Raw genomic sequence first — 20,376 nt, 5'->3', positions numbered from 1 at the left:
ACATAATTATGCAAAAAAAAACCGACTTCAAGTATTTTAATTACATGTACATTTTCTATCTAATTCTGTTACATAAGTTCGGTGTCAATGGTTTTTCCATCATGTCATTGTGTTTAAATTAAGTAGCTACATGTGTGATTTAATACTTGAAATGCATTACTTTTATGTATAATACTTACATAATATGCACATTACATTTATGTTGAACTACCCCTTTAATTCATATGTAATAACTGAATAAACACATCAGGTTTATGCATAAATATACATCTACTTAATTCAATCAGACTAAGTCACATCATTTATTCACATGGACTCAACACAATAGAATAACTGTGTATTGAAAGTGTAACCTTGCATTGAACTCATATAATAAAATTAGAAATTTACATGTAATTAAAATGCAAATTCATCTGAGTGAATTCTGGTGCGTTCACTTTCATTCAGAGAAACTGGGGATTTGTTTTCAACCTGTCCAATCTTCTGATTGTGTTACCCCAAAGGCTTCGGATGGAAGGCTTCATGTATCAGTGTGGCAGCATGGAGATAAGATGTTATCATAATCAATGGGATTCAACTACAGAAATACAACCCGGGCTGTAAACGAAAGAGATCTGTGCTTTGTTTGCCAGAATGACGTGAAAGGCAAATACTGTAACAACATCTGAAAATATAATGAATTATATCTTTGTGGTAAGAGACAAATAATTATTACAAATAAAACAACATTATAGGGTTATAAAGATTAGAAAACCTTTCTTCAAAAATGAAGTCTTTAAAAAGAGTTCATTTTAAGACAGCTGGGCACTGTTAGTTCTAATAAGTCATATCAAACAGGAGTAAAGAGTATATTTGCTGTGCTTTGAGTTGCAGATTAATATACACATTTAGTGCTGTAGTGAGTGTTTCTAGCAGCTGGATAGTGGGATGTGCTCAAAATAAACTACCCATGTGCCCATGTTCATTTTAATAATGGAACTTGTCAGTCAGCAAAACAATGTGGCTCATTCATGTGTTTTTAATAGTTTTTGGACAACAATGGAGCTCTGTGTTAGAGAGGAATGAGAAACAGGCTTTGGAGACACAGACAATATTTGTATGTGGGATCAATTCATTGTTGATTTTGTTTTTTAATGAGATTTAATCAAAACATATTGTAAACTCTTGTATTTTCTGTTCTAATGTCTTTGACAAACAGCCAATTCTCAGTCTCAACGCGTCAAATACAGCAGCCTGGTTAATGTCCATATGTTTTTAAGTGTGACGATGTAGAGTGATTTATTTTCAAGTTATGGTACGTGTTGTAAGTAAATTACAGTATGTAAAGTATGCAATTTGTATGTATATAACATATGTAATTGACATTAGTCGCTGATCTTTTATGAAACCTAACCAAGTAGTTTTGGAACCTTAACTTAACCAAACCTCAACCATTTGACACTGTTCTGTCCAAAATTCACAAGATGTCTCAAAATGTTTATCAGAAAGCTTTATTTTGAAAGTGTAGCTGGACGTTGCATATGACTTATTATTGCTAACTAGACTTCAGAGCCCTTCATGTGCAAAAACTAGAGCGTCATAGCTTGAAGCTCGAGGCCCCTGACCAAGCTGCTGTATTTGACAAGTTGCGGGTGAGAACGTGTTGTGTATTAATTAATCCTGTCTGTAATTACCCTAACCTTTTCAGATCCATCATAAATCCAGCGACCGTCTGTTGCCTGATTTTTCCTAAAAGACCAATACAGCGCCACAATACTCTGGATGCAGACAATATACTGGTCTCAGCCGGGCTGTCACCCTGTCAGTGTCAGTGTCCCCGAGTGGTGCTTGTGCTGTGTGCAGATATGTGGCTGTTTCCTGCCTCCCCGAGCCACACGGTCCACAGAGGCAGATTTGTCACGGCCTTTAACTTCTGTCTGTGTATATTCTATTAACGAGCCCTGTTGTGGGACAACAATGACTCGCCATTTGTATTGTCCGTCGGTGACACCCGCAGTAAACGAATCATAGCAGCAATCCCCCGCTGACGCCCCATTTCAACTGCATCAATTTATGACTTCCAGGTTCGGGATACCCCGGAGCTATAAATCCAGGCCACAACAATCCATACTCAATTTGATTTCAGGGTGTTCTTTCTCATTTCTGCGTCCATTTGTCACTGCATGTTGAACTCATGATCCAACTGAGGCTAGTTGGAGTCCCGCTACTTGCTTTTCTTTTACCTTCTTTTCTTCCCCTCCCTGAAATCAATAGAGCTCATTTTTCCACCCTGACCCTAAAGACATCCCGCCATCGCTGAAAAACTGATGAGGGACCCGCGCTCACACATAGTAATGCATTTCATTTGCTGCAAGTTAACAGCAATTGGTTGGTCACATTCACTTACCATCAAATGCAACGAAATCACAGCAAATGAAAGCAGCGCACTTGTTTACAGCTCGGCTCTCGCACAAACACATCCCCTCCGAGACCTATCTTATTCTGCATGTGTCGCTCCTCCTCTGCGATAAAGTGGAGGAAAAATGATTTTGTCATTAAATCCATCACTCGGAGTTGATTGAAGCGGTGTTCATTCCATTGTTTGCCTTGTGAAGGAGGGAAACCATTAGTCCCAGAGTGATACTTTGGGCAGGCATCGTCAATAAGCAAGCCGCCAGTGGGAGTAATTATTGCTGCATGAAACTGTCGGTGCTGGAAGGTAATAAGATCTCACATGGTCTCATTATCTCCCATGACACTGATGAGCAGGATTTCACACCTAACCACCGGGAAGATAAAGCAGCACAAACACAGCAGAACTGGACATTCAGCACTGCTTTGAATGATGTCTCTCTAGCTTGATGTTTTTTTAATCTGGGGGTGTGAAAGCTGCCGGAGGGGAAACCAAATCGCTACAGATCTCTCTGCACAGTCATGTTGGTACAGTTTGTTTTCAGGATTGGTTCTTTGAAAGGATGTTCCAGCTAAGAACACCTTGCACAAAGAACATGCCTTCACAAACAAGTGTGGTCTATTATTATGGCCAGCAGACAGCAGGGACTCCTTTTTGTTTAGGGCTCTGATCCATAACACAAGGTGACCATAACGGAGGATGAGAGGGCTGTAAATGAAAACCAGTAAATGAGTTTTGGTTTTCTAACTCATTTTCTGTCCTATGTTCTTTGCTGTCATACTACCATACTACTGTATATTCCAAAGAAAGTGTCGAGCTAATGAGCTAATTTGGGTGTGATAGATTCTGAAAAATAGACCATAATGCCCCAAAGTCCTCCATTCTGCCTAGTTTGTGCTACTCATGTATTTGCTTCATTCCGACTGCTGTGCAATAAGAGCCCCCCCCCCCCTCATTGATTGTAGCCAGAAATGACAAATCTACATTCTCTTTGTACAACAACATCTACCAGTATGAGATTATGACAGGTATACGAGCCGCTCTGTCCCCTCCAACGCGTCCCCATACCTCAAGGACTGAATAGGTTGATAGCCAGACACTCCAAAAATGACATATATCAGTGTTTGGGAAAAAACATGACTCTTGCAGCATACTGCTGACAGGTCCAACACACCTTTGTTGTGTGGCCACAGTTTGGTTAGGTTTAGGAAAACATTGTGGTTTTGGTTAAAATACTACATTACTCATGTAACTTAAAGTTACAAATGTACCTAGGCAAGGCAAGTTTATATATATATAGCACAACTGAGACACAAGGCAACTCAAAGTGCTTTTCACGGGCATACAATTACATTGTTACACTGCTCAGCCCTGACTTCCTCCTTTACTGCAGTCATAATTACTAAAGCAGTCAGCCTGTGGAGACAGACTGGTCTTCTCACAGGCACAGCAATGCTTAGTGCTACTGTAGGCAAGATTAACATGCTCCGTCTGACATGCTGTTAAACCTGTAATGGCGGACTTTAACATATAAAGAAATGTCAGTTTCAAATCTCTCTGTATTTCCAAGTATATCAGAGTTTTTAAATCAGGTGTCTGTGGCAAGTTTCCCCACACTGGTGCACCGACCTGAAGGAAGGAGCAACTGCAGCGGCAGAGTAGGCTGCAGCAAGAAAGGGCATCACTGAGTCTATTCCTGAAAAACCCAAGAAGCTTCAAGGAAAAGTTTCTGATGCTCCAGATTTAAAAAAAACAACAAAAACACGACGTTCAGACGAAGATTTGAAGAGAGCGTGCATCAGGCTGGGTGACATGGGCACAAGACTATGTGTAGGTATACATGATAAGCACGTGTCGTCAGTGTTGTGTAATTACTGTCTCTGCCAGAAGGGGCAGACAAAGCGTGTTATGATGCTAATATTTGCTAATTAACACTAAACATGCAGTATGACTGAGGCTGATGTCATCGCCATTTCTGGTATTTGCTTCTAAACCAAAGTACTGGACTAATATAGATGTTTTCTAGTTGTGGCACTAGATGAAACATTTAATGACAATCCATCCAATATTTTGCCACATTTCCCTAAAAAACACATATATCAACCTCAGTGTGGCACCAAAGGAGAAGTCGGCAGATCACCACAGTCATTAGGATTCATGACATTCATGGGGACCATGAATATATAGACCAACAGACCAACTGTCATCCCTAGTGGCACACAGCTAGCACCGTTAAAAAGAATGCTCAGTATCAACAGCACAGACAAAGATATGAAGACGTGTAGTCTTGTGTCAGCAAAACACCAAAACACAATGAATCCTACACTTCCCATGAAGCATCTTGATCATGCTTTTATTCATTAAACTCTAAGTCACTGGTTAATTTCAATACTAAGATTACTCCTGTGACATCACTTGGGTAATTTTATTAGACTTGACCTAAAGTTCTTACAGAGACTCAGAAGAGATTACATGTAGTGACCCATGTAATATTGTAAAAGCATTTAGAAGAGAACCTTTACCTAAAAAAACATGCAGCTATTTAATATTTACCAACCAGATGACTCCACCTGTTCTGACACTCAGCTGTCATGCTGCTGACTTCATTTTGAAGAAAGCTAAAACCTTGCCTGTCTTTACTTTAGCTGTCATCCGTGTGCTGCCGTTCACGCAGCACGCCTCCAGCTGTGATGGAGTTGAGGGCATCCATCTCCTCACTGATGGGCTGAGATCCTCTCAGACAGAGGTCCATGTCTGCTCCACAATTACTGTCTGGTCTCCATCAGGAAATCTATCACTGCTGGCCTGAGAGAAGTAAGGAGATTGCAGGAGATTTTCCTGCAAATAAACAAGACGTCATGTGTTCTATAAATCATTTGTATGTTTTTTTTTTCCGCTTGAAACAGCAGTCATCCAGACTGAATGAATGAATGAATGAATGAGTAGATGGTGGCATCTTTCCTATATGCAAGTCTGCATGTGTTCATTTCCATGAATTCTCCCTCTTCTCCACTTACCATGACCATTATCTGTTATGAGGAGCCTCTCCAGCAGATGGTGCTATTACTCTCTGTTCTCGCCTATTACGAGACACGGGCTGCGGTTATTAAAAGCTTCAGCGATGAAGCCATTTTGTCAGTAATATGAGTTTGTCAGAAATATGAGGCAAAAAATTACACAATGCCCTATAAATTGTGATGAATTGTCTCTTTGCATCGAGTCTAGTTAGATCCTGTTTTTCCACTTTCAGAGCTGGACTGATGAGCTGCAGAGTAATGTGTGTGTGTTTGTGTGTGTGTGTGTGTGTGTGTGTGTGTGTGTGTGTGTGTGTTGAAAGCAGCCTTGCAGGTATCTCTATCTGCTGCCAGTGAGCTGATGTAAGCCTATAGGTCAGACACATCTCTAATGAGCAGAGCAGTGTGAGAGACCCGGTATAGTGCATAGCTATGGGCAACCATATTGATCCAGAGACATTTAACATTTACTGTAGCATCCTTGCCGGTGTCAAGAAGCCTCCTCGTCTCTGCTGTGAGTGGTTAGAGGGCAAGGAAAAACTTCTGATTAACAAAAGTGAGAATAAAAAGGCTACGAAAACATCAAATCCATTCATCTCGGTGCCGGGAAGCCAGCAAGAGTCCATTAATGGAACTTTTCGATTCACCTTTCCTCAAGGTGACCAACCCTTTCTCTGGCGCCGTTAATAGCAAGTGAACTCCCATAAGTGATTCTGACAATACCCAACAATTTTTGCAGCCTTGCTGGTGAACACACATCACTAGTCACATCCGTATCATTTCTCAGCTGTGGTGGGCTGTAACTGTAGAGGTCAGTGAATCCTGAAACCAAATATATCTGTGGGGGATGACAGGCTGTCAGGAGAGGGAGAGAGATGCTAACAGGGAAGGAAGATGGTTAATTGTATGTTGAACAATGCTGCTTTGAGAGAAATAGATTTTAGGAAAGATGTGTATGTAATGTCTTAAGCAAGTATATGTCTACTGTAGGATGACTGTCACATCTGATCCAACACATGTCCTGACTCCAGCTGAGGACATGTTAAAGACTTGAGACAAGTGGAAACAGAAAGGCTATGAACTAAGTAATAAAACACCCGTCACTTTGTGTGTTTTTAAATATGAATAAAAACATAAATGGAAAAAATAACTATTTATGGTTTTTAGCTCGCTATCTGTATTACTTCTTCCTGTGCTCAGCATCGTACGTAGGGCTGATCCTGTAAGCAGTATAGATACTTCCTGGCCAGGTGGATGCAACATAACTTTAAAGAACCTATCTGTAAGAAAAATGTGTCAAAAACTCCCGTCCTACAATCCCAAAGTGTCAGTTTTTGACGAGTTGGTAATGAGACTCAAAAATGAACTGTTCTTACAAATAGCACCTTTAACGTGTCAGTTTTTGTTTGAGTTTTAACAAACAAGGATACAATGTCAGCTTAGATGAACAGTTCAAGTACAAGGTTAGCATTGAGCATGAAGACCGGAGGCAGATGAAAACAGCTAGCCTGGCTCATTAAATCTTAAAATGAAGCTTTCTGTATGGGTTTTGGCCTTTCTTACACGTGTAAACAGCATTTTAGGTCACTGAAAACAAAACTTTTAGAAAACTCCTTCCATGGAAAAAATACTCAGAACCTCCATTTCCATTGTTTACATCCAGACGGGCCGAAATGGAGATTTTTTTAGAGAAGATGATGCAGACAACCACAATCGCTAATTGGTTCTTATCTGTGTATGTAGCTTTATTGGCAAACGTGAACTTGGAGCATGTCTCATGATATTGTGGAGTCTTTGCGTGTGTTCATGGATAGGAGGGATGTTATACTGTCATTAAAATGCAATAATGGAAAAGAGTAATGAAAACTGCAGCTGTTTGTAAAGGTCTAGTAAAAAGCCTGAATTCATGCTTCATCAGGTCTGTTGGCCAGACGACAAGCAAAAAACGTTTAAAATGCTTGTTCCCAGAATGGAGTTTCGATTGATAAGAGCTATACTGTGCAGTGCTGAGACGTATTTCCAAAAATGTACCAGGTAGTCTTACTTTCTAGCTGACTTCCCTCCACGGCAGCTCCTCACCTGTCCAGTCTTGGTAGGTTACCAGTAGACGTGTTATCGTCCAGCTCTCTCCCTCTCCTCCATTGTTGCTCATGGATGTCCAGACATCAGCGACGTGAACGACATGACGTCAGTGTGTCACTGATAGGCTTTTGCACGAAAATTTTGCACGAGTTCCAATATTTTCAACTCGTGAACGTGAATGCGTGCTTGATGCCAATTTTGGTTTGGTCTGACCACAGCAGGCTCGCACTGCTTTCCCCAGTCCGTCTTCTGTCCTTCAAAGGTTTTGATGTGCTTTATTTGTGCAGAGCCAAACTAGCTTTTTTCTGCTTGCTTCCATTCTTTGTGCCAAGTTGCTGCTAATAACACCCCAACTCTGTGGGAGAGAGAGCAAATATCCGGATTTCCCAAAATATCATATAAATTTCATGAAATATTTGCCTTTTCAGTGACAGGATTTTCACGTGTACTTTTTCATCCTCTTTATCATCCTTGTAAAATGTAGATTCTATAACGACAACATCATCAGAACACGACCTTCACATTTACCTATTATAGCTTGCTGCATTGTTAATGATGTGTTGTTTCCTACGCAGCACAGCTTCTGTCTCTCCCTCAAAGCCTTAGGGACACGTAAGCGACGGCATGTGAGCCTTAATGGAATTTCAAAGCTTGTTTGCTTAATTGCTATAAAACATGCAAAACTATAGATAATATTCTTTTGTACTTAAAAAAGTAGCTGCAGGTTGTCAGAAATCACCCAAGTGAAGGGTGCACATGAATCATGAGTTCGACCTAACGCTGAGAAAGTGTAAATAAATTCTCTGAGAAGGATTCAGCGCGGCGGAGATTCAGTGTCTTACCAAAAACTGCCGGATGGAAAAGATAAAGGCAGATCTGGCACGGGGGGGGGGGTTTTAGAAATATGAAGTAATCTCCCTGTAATCCTAAGAGATCCCAGCATGCAAAGAAATGGTAATCCCATGTAATGATAGATGATCCTTACAAAGGTCCACTCTATCATGCAAAAGAAGGGCTGTGAAAGAAAGGTGAAGGAGGATATACTGTGCTAGAAAAATATCCATACGGGCTTTACGTCTGGACTCTCAAGTAAGTCATCACGACATTCCACCTTCAACCAAATGTGCTGCATCGGCAAAACCACAAACATGCTGAGCGAGAGATATTGTGTCTTGATATGTTCTGAATCCATTTCATTTTTAACGACAGATTAACCTTGATCCCGCATATCTCGGGATTATCCACTCAGTGACAAGTGCATATGGTGTGCTTTTCTGAAATGCATCCAAATCCAACATCACAGCCACATGTAGTCACACACATCCATTTTTTTCTCCCCCATCAGGATCTTCCTCCTGATCTGGAGCGGAGCCAGGACTCTCGGGAATCGGCGGCGCCGTCTTTAGATGTCAGGGGCCGCTGTGATCCTCCTCTGAACATCACACAACTCCTGCGAGGGAGAATCAGATGCTTTTCTCGCACGACATTTGTCCTCCAGTTGCATTCTTGTTTACTTGTGTTCTCTCGCTGCAGTCTCCGGCTGTTTTTTTCTCCGGCGATGTGGAAGCTGCAAAGGTGAAAGATCCTTCAACTTCCCTCATGCGGAGCTGCAGCGGTCCTGTAGTGTCCCAGCCCTGTAGGCCAGCCTCAGGCTGCAGACACTGGTGCAGGGAGACAGGTGAAAGTGGAGACTGAAATGAGGATTTAAGATGAGAAATTTATAGCTACGTAACGATATAGGCACGGGAGAGTTCATCATCCAGAGAATTCCAAGAGAGGTGACTGAAAAGTTCAAACTTGAAAGCGCATCAAAACAAAACACTGGATTGTCTGTTTTCTTTATATATTTTTATTGTTCATGCATAAAGGAAGGAAAAGGGTTGAAAGAGACAACAGATCTAATGTTGATGAGTCCAGCTTTTTTCGGATACAGTCGTTGCTCACTGCTGTATAATACAGTTTGTTTTTCGCTGAGCTTTTGATTTGTTGCTGCCTGGGATGAGAGAAGGAACAAAACTTGACACCGGACTTTCTTTTGAATAAATCTACATCTCAGTGAGTGTGGACGGGAGGGTACAGAGACTCAGCAGGTAGAGATAAGGACTCAGCTTTTGGATTTTGAACAGTGGGTTTTTATTAAGATGAAGCTAAAGTGAAGATTTGTTTAACATAAAATACAGCAAATTAAACTGCAAGTAAGCTTCTTTTTTAAACTGATGTTCAGTGTAATTCACTTACAGACAATTTCAATACATCAGAGGTGGACAAAACACAATGATTACAAATAAATCATATGAGGAAAGCTTGCGACCAACTTAAATCTAATCATGAAATAAACCAAACACAAACAAAATGCTCTTCTCTCCTCTGTTGTGGTAGGCATTTGGTTCAGTCCAGGGACCATGTGTAGGCATTTATCACACCCTTTTTAGTTACAGTGGCATGGCTTATTCTTGCACAACATAAATTCATGAGCGCGTCTGACGAGGCGTCTGTAACACTTTTCAGCACTAAGTTACATACATGACAGGCATTGCAGCTGCTGTGATCCCATGCAGAAACACTTTTTTCTGTGGTTTTCCTCTGATGTCTGAGATTGACAAAGTTCCCTGATAGACAGATAGCTTTACTTGTACTTGAAGTAATCGCAGTTTCTTACTGCAGTTGCCGTTGGTTAGTTAGCTCAGTTAGCCGTGCAGTAAGCTAGCTAGCTAACTCTGTTCAGACGGATCTTGGAGTTTGGAGCACTTGTGGAGTGTTGGTGTTTACACCGCCAGCACAGGAGCTCTGGACCGGTGGAAGGAAGTTTTCAGGCACGGAGCGGGGGATGCTGGCGGGGGGCAGGACCTGAATGGGCACCAGAAACGGTCCCAGGCGAGCGGGCATCGTAAAGGACTTTAACAGAGGAAGGATTAAATGACTGTAAATCGCTGGTGAGCGCTTCACAAAATAAAGGGCTGCAAGGAAGATACTGAGTTGGCCTTCATAATTGCACTTGTAAGTAATATTAGCTTGCTTGCTAATCACAGCTTGTGTTGTAGCACTTGACCTGCTAGTTTCTGTCGCTACTTCTTATTGTGGCGTTCAAGTGATTTGCAAGCTGGACTGTCGGGATGCCAAATTACAGAAAACACAAATCATACATAATGTTGCTTTGAAATGGTGGTTTGTCATGAGTAAATTGAATTAATAACTTAATGTTGGATGAGAAGATTGATGCTGCTGTCATGTTCGTCTGTTCAAAATGAATCCAGCCAGCCAGGAGACGGTTAGCTTAGCCTTTTCACTTCGACAAATATTGACATTAAAAAAAAAATCACTAAATGTCTCATGTGCCATGTAGAAAAAGATTGATGTCAAAAATGCAAATTAAATGATAACTAATGGCTGTTGACCTGCCTTTAACTGAATGTTAACAAGAGGAAAAAGGGCAGATAAAAACATGAAATCAAATGGTTCAGTCTGCCATCGTGTACAGTTAGTTTTTTCAGTGATCTAGGCTGATTAGAGATCCGGTTCCATACATAAGATAATGTGTAGAAAGCAATGTTTTGACTGTCTTCATTCCTTTCCTTTTTTCCTCACCTCATTTTGTCCCAGGGGCTTCCACAGGGATGGACGGGGGAGGGGCAGATAGAGATGGATGGAGGGACAGCTGGGGGAGGATGGGTGTAATCGCTGCCCGGGTGTCTGTAGCTGTGCCAAGGTGGTCGTGTCTGCAGGACCCTTCAATAAGACACGGTACACAAATTTGCTCATCTTTATCTATGCTCTCCCCCCATAATCTGTTCATATTTAGTCATACATATGCAGGTAAATAATAAAGCATCAAAGCCTAATTTAAAGTTAATTAGCAGATGAGTAGATGAAGGTCAACCACAAAAGACTTGACTCCTTACAGTGTCATTAAGAGCGAGGAAGAGGAGCAACCAAGATCTATCAAGTCTAAACATGTAGCCTCCCCTGCTAATACAGTTAATTGGCAATTTGATTAAATTTCAGAATTGAATTGAGAAGTTGGCCATTCATCCTTTTCATTTAACAGAGGTATAGTTTTCTCTCTCCACACGATGAGGGAGCAGTCTATTAATAAAAAGTAATATCATTCTGAGCTAATTTTTAAAGCTGCTGAGCCGTTTAATCACTCGCAGATGTGAATCCTCTGTAAAGGTAGCCGAGACAAAAGATTTTACTGGGGATTACTTTTAAATGTCATCTTTGGCCGTACCCATATGTAGGCCGGGAATGGAACAGTTTGCATTGATGGCAGAAATGTTTGCAAGAGGAATGAAATGGAGATGTTGGCTCAAGTGCTGATGATTTTAAACATGAAGCCTGAGACCACCTCAGTGGAAACATCCAGCAGGGATTCTAGCGAAGACAGAGGGACGGACCACTCTGTGAATCCAAAAGGAGAGGAAGAGTTATGCTAACGGAAGGCTGAGTCGGCCTTCATGCTAATCCTCGCAGAGCAAAGTGACCTGCCGCAGCTGCTGGTGGTGGTGGTCGTGGTGCTGGTGGAGGCAGGGTCTGCATTGCGCACTCTTGCATGGGATGTGGACACCTGCCTGTTGTGACCACTCCGTTTCATTATAATCGGGAACATACCGTGCTGTCGACGTGAGGTAACTCGGAGTCGGTAAAACCAGAGGGCAAGAGAAGAAGAAATGCAGCGAAAACCATGAGAGGTGAATTAATGAGGGGCAGGTGATGAAAGGGTTACAGGGACTTCAGGAACACAGGAAGCGTAACAAAGAACAGTCAGGAGTCGGTTTTAATTGAAAGGAGGCCTCATCTCATTTGGGTAGCAGCGGTGCTAGCGGCTTTGATGTTGGGGTATCTTACAGTCAGCATTACATTTTTAATGGTGACCAGGTAGGACAAAGAATGAATAACAGAAATAAATGAGGACGGTTTGTTGAGGAGAGTCGGCGTTATGCAAGATTTGCAACAGAGAGGAGATCAATGGTGATGCATTTTTCATTACCCAACAGCGGGAAGATGTCAGAAACTTGAACTGCTGTAGAGCCGGACTTCAGTGAGGATGGCTGAGCTCATGCAGGCTGGAACCTGTTGCTAAAAAGTCAATTCAGAGAAGTGACAGTAAAAGTAACAGCTTTTAAAAGGTGACGTTCGATGCATGGCAGGGACGGTTCATTATCTTTTCTGCATAGATAGTGAATCAGAAGATGGGGTAACACTTGAGATGGTATCTTAGAAATGAGTGTACAACAATGTGATTTTAAAGGTTCAATGAAATAAGTAAGTATTGGATGTTGACGATTGATGAGCGAATTTGAGGAAGGGGATGAATGTGAGGGAGGAGGTTGTCCATTTAGGCCGGACTGGGACAGATATATTGAAGGCCCGGGAGGAGGTGACTCAGTGTGGGTGATCCATCTTGGGAGTTGACTCACCCGAGCCAATTATGTGCTCCAGACTGTACCTGGAAAAGGCCAAATGGGAGAGGTATGCACAGGATTAAATAAGAGGGAATAAAAGAAGGGGAAGAGAAAGAAAGGGTGGGAGGTAAATGGATGACGAGGAGCAAAGTGAGGTTAGAAAGTCTGAGAAGTTTGTCAACTAGCCCTGTGAGTAGTCTTTACTTCTCCACCTATCTGCATTGAGGCTTGCATGTGCTTGACGTCAAGCCAATGTAACGTCTACTGATGTGTTCACACCAAACACGAAGCAAATTTTCGCCTCGCATCACTCACATGAGTGGGATCATTTGTGATTAATGGTGTCACTTGCATGAGTGCCATTCGCCCCAAACAGCCAGATTAGATTAGCTGTAAACTAACGAGGAACAGCGCACACCGAGGGTGTGTGTGTCTGTTTGTTTGATTCAGCTGAGCCTCTCATAGAACTCAGCACTCACCAGAGACTCTGGTTCTCTCTTTTTTCCACTCTCCTCTTTCTAATGTTACATAAGTAAAGTCACCTCTGCAGATCGCTGCTACAGTCAGGTTGATCGACGGGAATGAAGACAAATCCACCTTTTTAATACCAAAAGTTAAAAAAGACATAAACACCATGCGATCAGAGTAGAATCCAATGCGACTCCAGGGGTTTATTCCTCCAGAAGGTCTGGTTTACCCTTGAACTCGGAGCAGCGGAACTGGCGTCTTTGCAGTGGCTTTGTACTGTATGTAGTCATGGCACAGGAAAAAAAAAACCTTGGCCATTAAGGTTCGTTCCAACCAAAAGCAAAGTGGGAGAAGCACTAGTATGAATGTGCAGAGGGCCGCACATCATGGAAGCAAACCTGGAAGCTAGAAAACATGTTTCTTTGCTTGCCATTTTTTTTTTCAAAGTAAAGGGGCGCTACGAGTTTCAGTCCTGTATTCAGTTCCTATGATACATCTGTGGTCAACACTTGTGAGATCTGCCATGAGCTCACATTGATTGATCAGAATGGAAGAGTTTTAGCACTGATGTACTGTGTGTGGTTGTGTGTGTGCAGGAATTAGCCATAAGCTCTACCTAATGTTTCTTTCCAATGAAGAAAAAGATAGAGGCGGACAAATGCTACCAACTGGCAAAATTCAGCTTCATCAACTTCAGTTCAGTGCCAGACATTCAAGCAAACAAACTGTAGAATCTACTAACCACAGTGTGGTGTGATGGTGAACTAGGGCCGACTTTCTTCACCCTGGACTGCCACTGTTATAGGGGAGCTTTCTCTCATATTTTCAACACATTGTCCTGATGGTAGTGTGCTGCCTCTGAGAAGTAACGGCCATTTTCTCAGCTGGAGAAAGTCGGTAAAAGCAGAGAAAACGGACATTATTTGTGGGGGTGAGTGAGTTCATGATGGTCATCATTACAGTCGGACATAAAAAGACTAGAGCAGTGTAAAGCTGGGGGCCACACAGTGGAGAGTTGAGGCTAAGACTGTGGAAGTATAATTCAGATTTACTGAGGCTGCAATGTGATCTACTGGGATGACCAAAATCAATCTGATGTGGCCATATCGCCGACTCCCTCCCACTTTGGAATGTTGCGCACTGGTGAAGTGATCTGAAATATGACTTACTTCCCTCTTATTCCTTCTCTCTTTCAGACCAACAACGTGCACACGCAAGAGCACACCAACTATCAGGGGAGAGGAGAGATTCAGCAAGCTCCAAAATTTGCACAGTTCACTATTCAAACAGCACCTGTTCAGTAATGATAGATCAACACTTCGAGGAGAACGAGAGAGCATATTTAATTGGATGTTTACATGAGGAATAACTTCAACCATATGGATTAGATTATTGGACCATATGCACTTCGGCACTTTATCTCAGCGTCTTAGTTTGCAAAGTAGCACACAGCTCTCCAAAATATCTCATAAAAGCCTGCAGAGAAGAAATAAAACTGCTTGAAATCCCATAAAATCTACCACATTTCTCCTTAAAAAAAACAAAAAAGCTAGAAACGGGGACATAAAACACACATTTTTTTTTTTAGATCTTGCAAACACCATAGATGCCTGAAGACCTTTAGTAAACACAGATTGTGAGTTGTTTCATATTAGCTGGGTTTTCCAGGTGAAAGTAAAAATCTTAGGGAAGAGGCACCTGTTTTAAATTACAAGCTGCTCATTGACCTCAGCACAGAGGACATTTACTTCATTCATTTAAAGATCATTTACTTTCAAAAATTGCATGTTCAAGTCTTATTAGGGTAACCTACTTTGGTCCCTAGAGCAGCAAATTGAAAACCTATTTAACAATATGTTTTTGACAACAATTTGATAATTATTACTTCATCATTCAAGTCATTTATCAAGCAAAAAATGCCGAAGGCTCATTGGCCAAATTACTCAAATTACTCACGTTTTCTTTTTTGTGTAAAATTTATATCTGTTTTAAAAACAGGTCAGAGATGATGTTTTAGATACTGGTTTACTGCAATTCTGTTTTCATTTCATCTCTATAAACAGATATCTGCATATAAATGCAGAATCTGTGGGAAGGGGACAAGAGTTTGGTGTCACAAGCGTTTTGGTTTCCTGTAGTAGTCCATTTGCAGTCTGAGTAACCAGTTACATTTGTGGGGGGCTTTGGCTGCATGCAAATGAAGTGTTTAAGTGGAGAGTAAAAGAGGCAGAATGCAGGCTCAAAGCTGTTTAAGCCGAAATGGTGTCTGAACCAATACACCACATCTCAAGTTGCTAATTGGACTGTAAACAATGACCGCCATATGGAAGAGGAAGTCTTTGCTGAGAGATATCTTATCAACATATTAGCTGGCTACAACAGATGCAATGAAACACTGGCCGCAGGGTGTCATTTTTATAACTCTGTTCATTGGTTTAATCGATTATGAACAAGTCAACGTTAACAATGAAACGGACTGGCTGTGATAGATGTTTTGCAATTGATGATTAACTGTTGGGTTGGTCTGCAAGTGTTTCCTTCCCCATGTAAAATCTTTTCAGCCATATGCTGGCACGTCTCCAGGTTTAATTAATGATCAGAACTGATAAAAATGATGGATAGAGCTACAAAAATATGAGTTTTTATTTTTCATTTGCAGAGGTTTCAGAAGACACACTCAAAGTAGCTTTTTGAAAGACCATGACAAACAGCTTTTTACTATTTTCAGACGTCTGAGGGACTAAGCCATGGACTAAATAATTAATGGATTAATAATAAAAATAATCAAAGTAAAATAATGCAAAATAATCGTATGTTGCATTCTTACAGTAACAATTTAAACTTGAGTCATGGGCCTGAAACAAGGCAAGGCATCAAGATTAGGAAATATTGTAGGTACAGTTTAATTGTCAATTGATAAATAACCCAGTATCAATTACTATAGTGAACTCGGGGCGGTAGTACAGGGGCATGGGGTAGAAAAGAAAGAGTAAACAGAAACAGCTTAATACAGCCTGTGATTTATATTCTGTAATGCTCTGTAAAGACTTTACTTTGCCAACAACCGCTGCATAACAAAGACTAATGCAACATTCTGACCTAAAGTTTAGCTCTGCTCCATTTATCAATCCATTAACCAAAAGACAAAATTGTCCATTTCAGTAGCTCAAAACATTATGTTCCCATTTATCATTACTTTAAGTTTACAGCCACTTCATTATCCACTGCACAAACTCCAGAAATAACATGTCATTAAAATAAAATCCTGTTCAATTTAATTAACTGAAATCGTAAAATAAGATGACTCTTTCTGCTTCATTCATCTACAAAGTCAATGGGTAACCGAACATTACTGAGCAGCATCACCGCAGTGAAATATACTGTGGATCGTGTGTTTGATTTGATTATGCTTTGGTTCAACAGGTAAGCACTACGGCTGTTCTGATGGCCCGAGCTGTAAACAAAAATCCTATTAGGTCATAATAAATGATTGTCTGTCTGTGAAAAAACGGTTCCATCGTTCTCCCGTGTGCCTCTTAATTATGTTCCTTAGCCTGGGTGAATTTAAAGAGGTAAATAATGATATGATTTTTTTATTACGATTCATCAACTTTGCCTTTTGCTGCCGTTGGAGCTGGAGAGTGCCCCAAGTCATCATCTCTCATTAAGTAATGAATAGTGATTGGTATGAAATTACTTCACCCCACTCTGCTGCCTGTCCATTAGTCCGTTAATCAACAGCATATGACTGCCAGGCTGCACAAAATCCTCTTGCAAACAAATCACCCTCGCCCTCCATCCCTTCCCTTCCCCTAAAATACAATTCCTAATTTGCATAATGAGGGCCAAAGGAGGGCAATGTTTGCTCATAATCAAAATGCATTTATTCACAGGAAGCTATCCTGTTGCACCCGCTTAATTCACACCTGCTCTTTTCTGTAATCAAAGCCAGGGTTCAGGTGGAAGCACAGGCCTTGTAATGTGTTCTCATAGGGCCCAGAGTCTGTGAACTGACAGAAGAAAGATTTTTGTGATTCAGAAAGCTTCACAGGCCTGTAAAATGACAAGGGAATCAGGAGGGGTTAACCTTGGCCAACACACTATTACCATTACCAGCAATGAAACTCAAACCAGGGTTCCCTATACAATTGGCCTGACTACATATAGTGTTTTGTTTGTATATCATTTTAATGATTGGTTGTAGATCATCAAACTACTATTTCTATAACACAGGGGACAATTCCCTTCATGTGACCTTAGACTTTGAAACCTGGCTTTGTTCAGTGTTTTTCTTCTTATGTACATGATAAATGCATGAAGTGTGGAAGAATAGACCCTTTCATCCTCGTTAAAGCCATTTTCATTTTTATTTGAGACAGTCCAAATCAATACAGGCAGTTAAAATGAAGCACTATAATCTCATTTGAATGAAGCTGACTGAAGTGTTGATAATTAAAGGTCCAATTTGTAAGAAAGTTTATTTTTGAGTCTCACCATTGCCATTCCAAAGCGTCCTTATGTGACAGGTTAAGCAATCAACCTATTACCAATATTTTATTTTAACAATGGATCAAACGACGAGTCAAATGTAAAAAAATCACTCAATGGTTTACTCATGGAGAATCAGCTCACTGTTCTGGTTTTACGTCCCCCAGCTTACCTGTTTTAGTTGTTTCTCAGCACTCCCACCAAACTTTATTCATTCATGTTCATGAAATAGTTATCTTACTCTTTCAATTAAAAACATTGATCTGAAGCTCAATTCTGAGGCTGTTATATAAATACTTTTCTAATAAATAATAAATGCAGTGATTTTTGATCAACCCAAATCAATTTCAGACTTAAATTAACAACTTTCCAGCTGAAGCCTCACCCGTTGTGACTACTGCTACAGATATCGACAGTTTAGTTGGTTGAACAGACACAGTCACTGATAATGGTGTACTCGCTTGTATCTGCTAAAATCTGACTCTATTTCTACTATTGTTGATGTCATGTTTATGGAAATAATTTTCCACATTGTGAACAATTCACAAACTACATGAATATTTGACATGACCAACAAGAATGTATTGATGATCTGATGCATACTAGAGAACATTTGTAGGCACACAGCTGTCGTACCAGTTAACTAGCCAGGGGCTCATCAGCAGTGGCATATTTTTGGGAAGGAATAGGCAGCTCATCTTTTTTTCAAAGATACCATATTGCTGGATGGTCTTCTCAAAGAAATTCATGCTGCTTTCCCAGTTTATATGTGCTGAATTTAAAACCTGCAGGGTCACTTGCTGCCCCCAGAGCTAATGTTTCTTTTGTAATATGAACCACACATATGTCCAACAGTGCTGTTCCATAATTGATGTCTAACCAACATGAAGTCATAATCTTCAGGATTCATAACTTAATACTGAAATAACCTCATGTCTTTCAACCCTCGTCTAACCTTCCATACAAAAGCTGACCCGTAAATCTGGTAAAAAGCACTTTTGTGAACAAAACTTGAGCTTACCACTTTACTAATGGCAAACATTAGAGCTTAGAGCCATATGGAGGAGTAGAAGATTTACTGGCGTACTGGCTGACCCGCGATCCAGTGTTGTGTCCACTAACACAGATACAGAAAAGAGGAATAAAACATATCATGCTGTTTGATAGTTCATAGTGCATGCTGTATTTGACTGGTGGCCTGGTCTTTGTGGAGGAATATCATGAATTAATCACATTTCATTAGCCTTTTGGTTCAATCCACCATCACCATCACCATCATTTTTATTTTTATTAATATATAATAATGCTCAAACAAAAAAAAGCCTTTATAATTGTATACTTTGTTCCATATCATGTTTACATTGTGAGGTACTGGATGTGTAATGAGGGTGGAGTACGTCTGGCTCAAGTGTACACGTCCATGCTTTTATCACGCCACCGATCCCAGGTGCTAATCCTGATTAGCATCTCGCCGCAGTGTTTTCTGCACGGCACCTTGCAGAGGTCACTTGTCAATCAAGCAGTGTTCGGTGTACTGTGATGTCTCTTTGATTTACTGTTTGACTTTGTGTAGGCAGAAGCTCTCCTTTCTTTTACTGTACAGCCAAAGTGACTTCTGCTGCTCATACTAACTGGCTTTGTCTTTCATGAAATTGTTCCATGCATTGATTCAGTTGTATAATATGAATAGAAAACTACATATCTGAAAATGCCACATATATTATCACTTGAAATCATTAGACACTGATGGTATGGACTCCTTGCCTCAGTGAACCAGCAGTCAGAGCTTCATTATGAGCTCACCTCATATGTGACAGTCCCAGTGAAACATGTAAATGTGGGCATGCTTTGACCTAACAAGGACACCTTGTTAACCAGCATCATTCCATATGATGAAATGAGAAAAAGCACCCTTATCCATCTCTGTCAGAAAAACAAGCAGCCTAATAGAAGGGATAAGGTCAACACCAAATGTCAAACGTGTTTACCCTCTAGAGTCAGACAGATTGGCCAGTATTCATCATAAACACAACAGGTTCCCATTACTGAAACGCTCTCTCATCCCATTTTGATCTGCTCTGTTCCCTGACTCAGAGTTTAATTGTTTGAAAATAAAATGAAAGAACAGAGAAGCAGGAAAAGTCCAGCACGTTTTTTTTTTTCACTACATGATTTTTAGGGACAGCAAAGGTCATCTTTTCATGAGTGATGACACATTGCGAGCCCATAAAGCAGGGATTCTCCCTGTGATCACGGCTTGCGTGAGCAGGAGTGTGTGTGAGTAGAGAGAAACGGAGAGAAATACTATTGATTGTAGCACTCCTGGTTGTTATCCACCAAAAAATTGGGGAACTATGAGCAGCTAAGTGTGATGGATTCTCTTGTTTCTCCTTTTCTGTTGGAGAGCATGCAGTATATCATGTGAGAACATTCTTAGATAGTATTTATTGTCCATCTGCTGTGCATCGCAATCATGAGGACCAAATTGCTCCGTAACACATCTTGAGTGATAAAGATTCATGGCAGGGTG

This window comes from Pagrus pagrus, assembly GCF_965226575.1.
Source record: "Pagrus pagrus genome assembly, chromosome: 17".
NCBI lineage: Eukaryota > Metazoa > Chordata > Actinopteri > Spariformes > Sparidae > Pagrus > Pagrus pagrus.
This window is presented reverse-complemented; position numbering follows the sequence as displayed.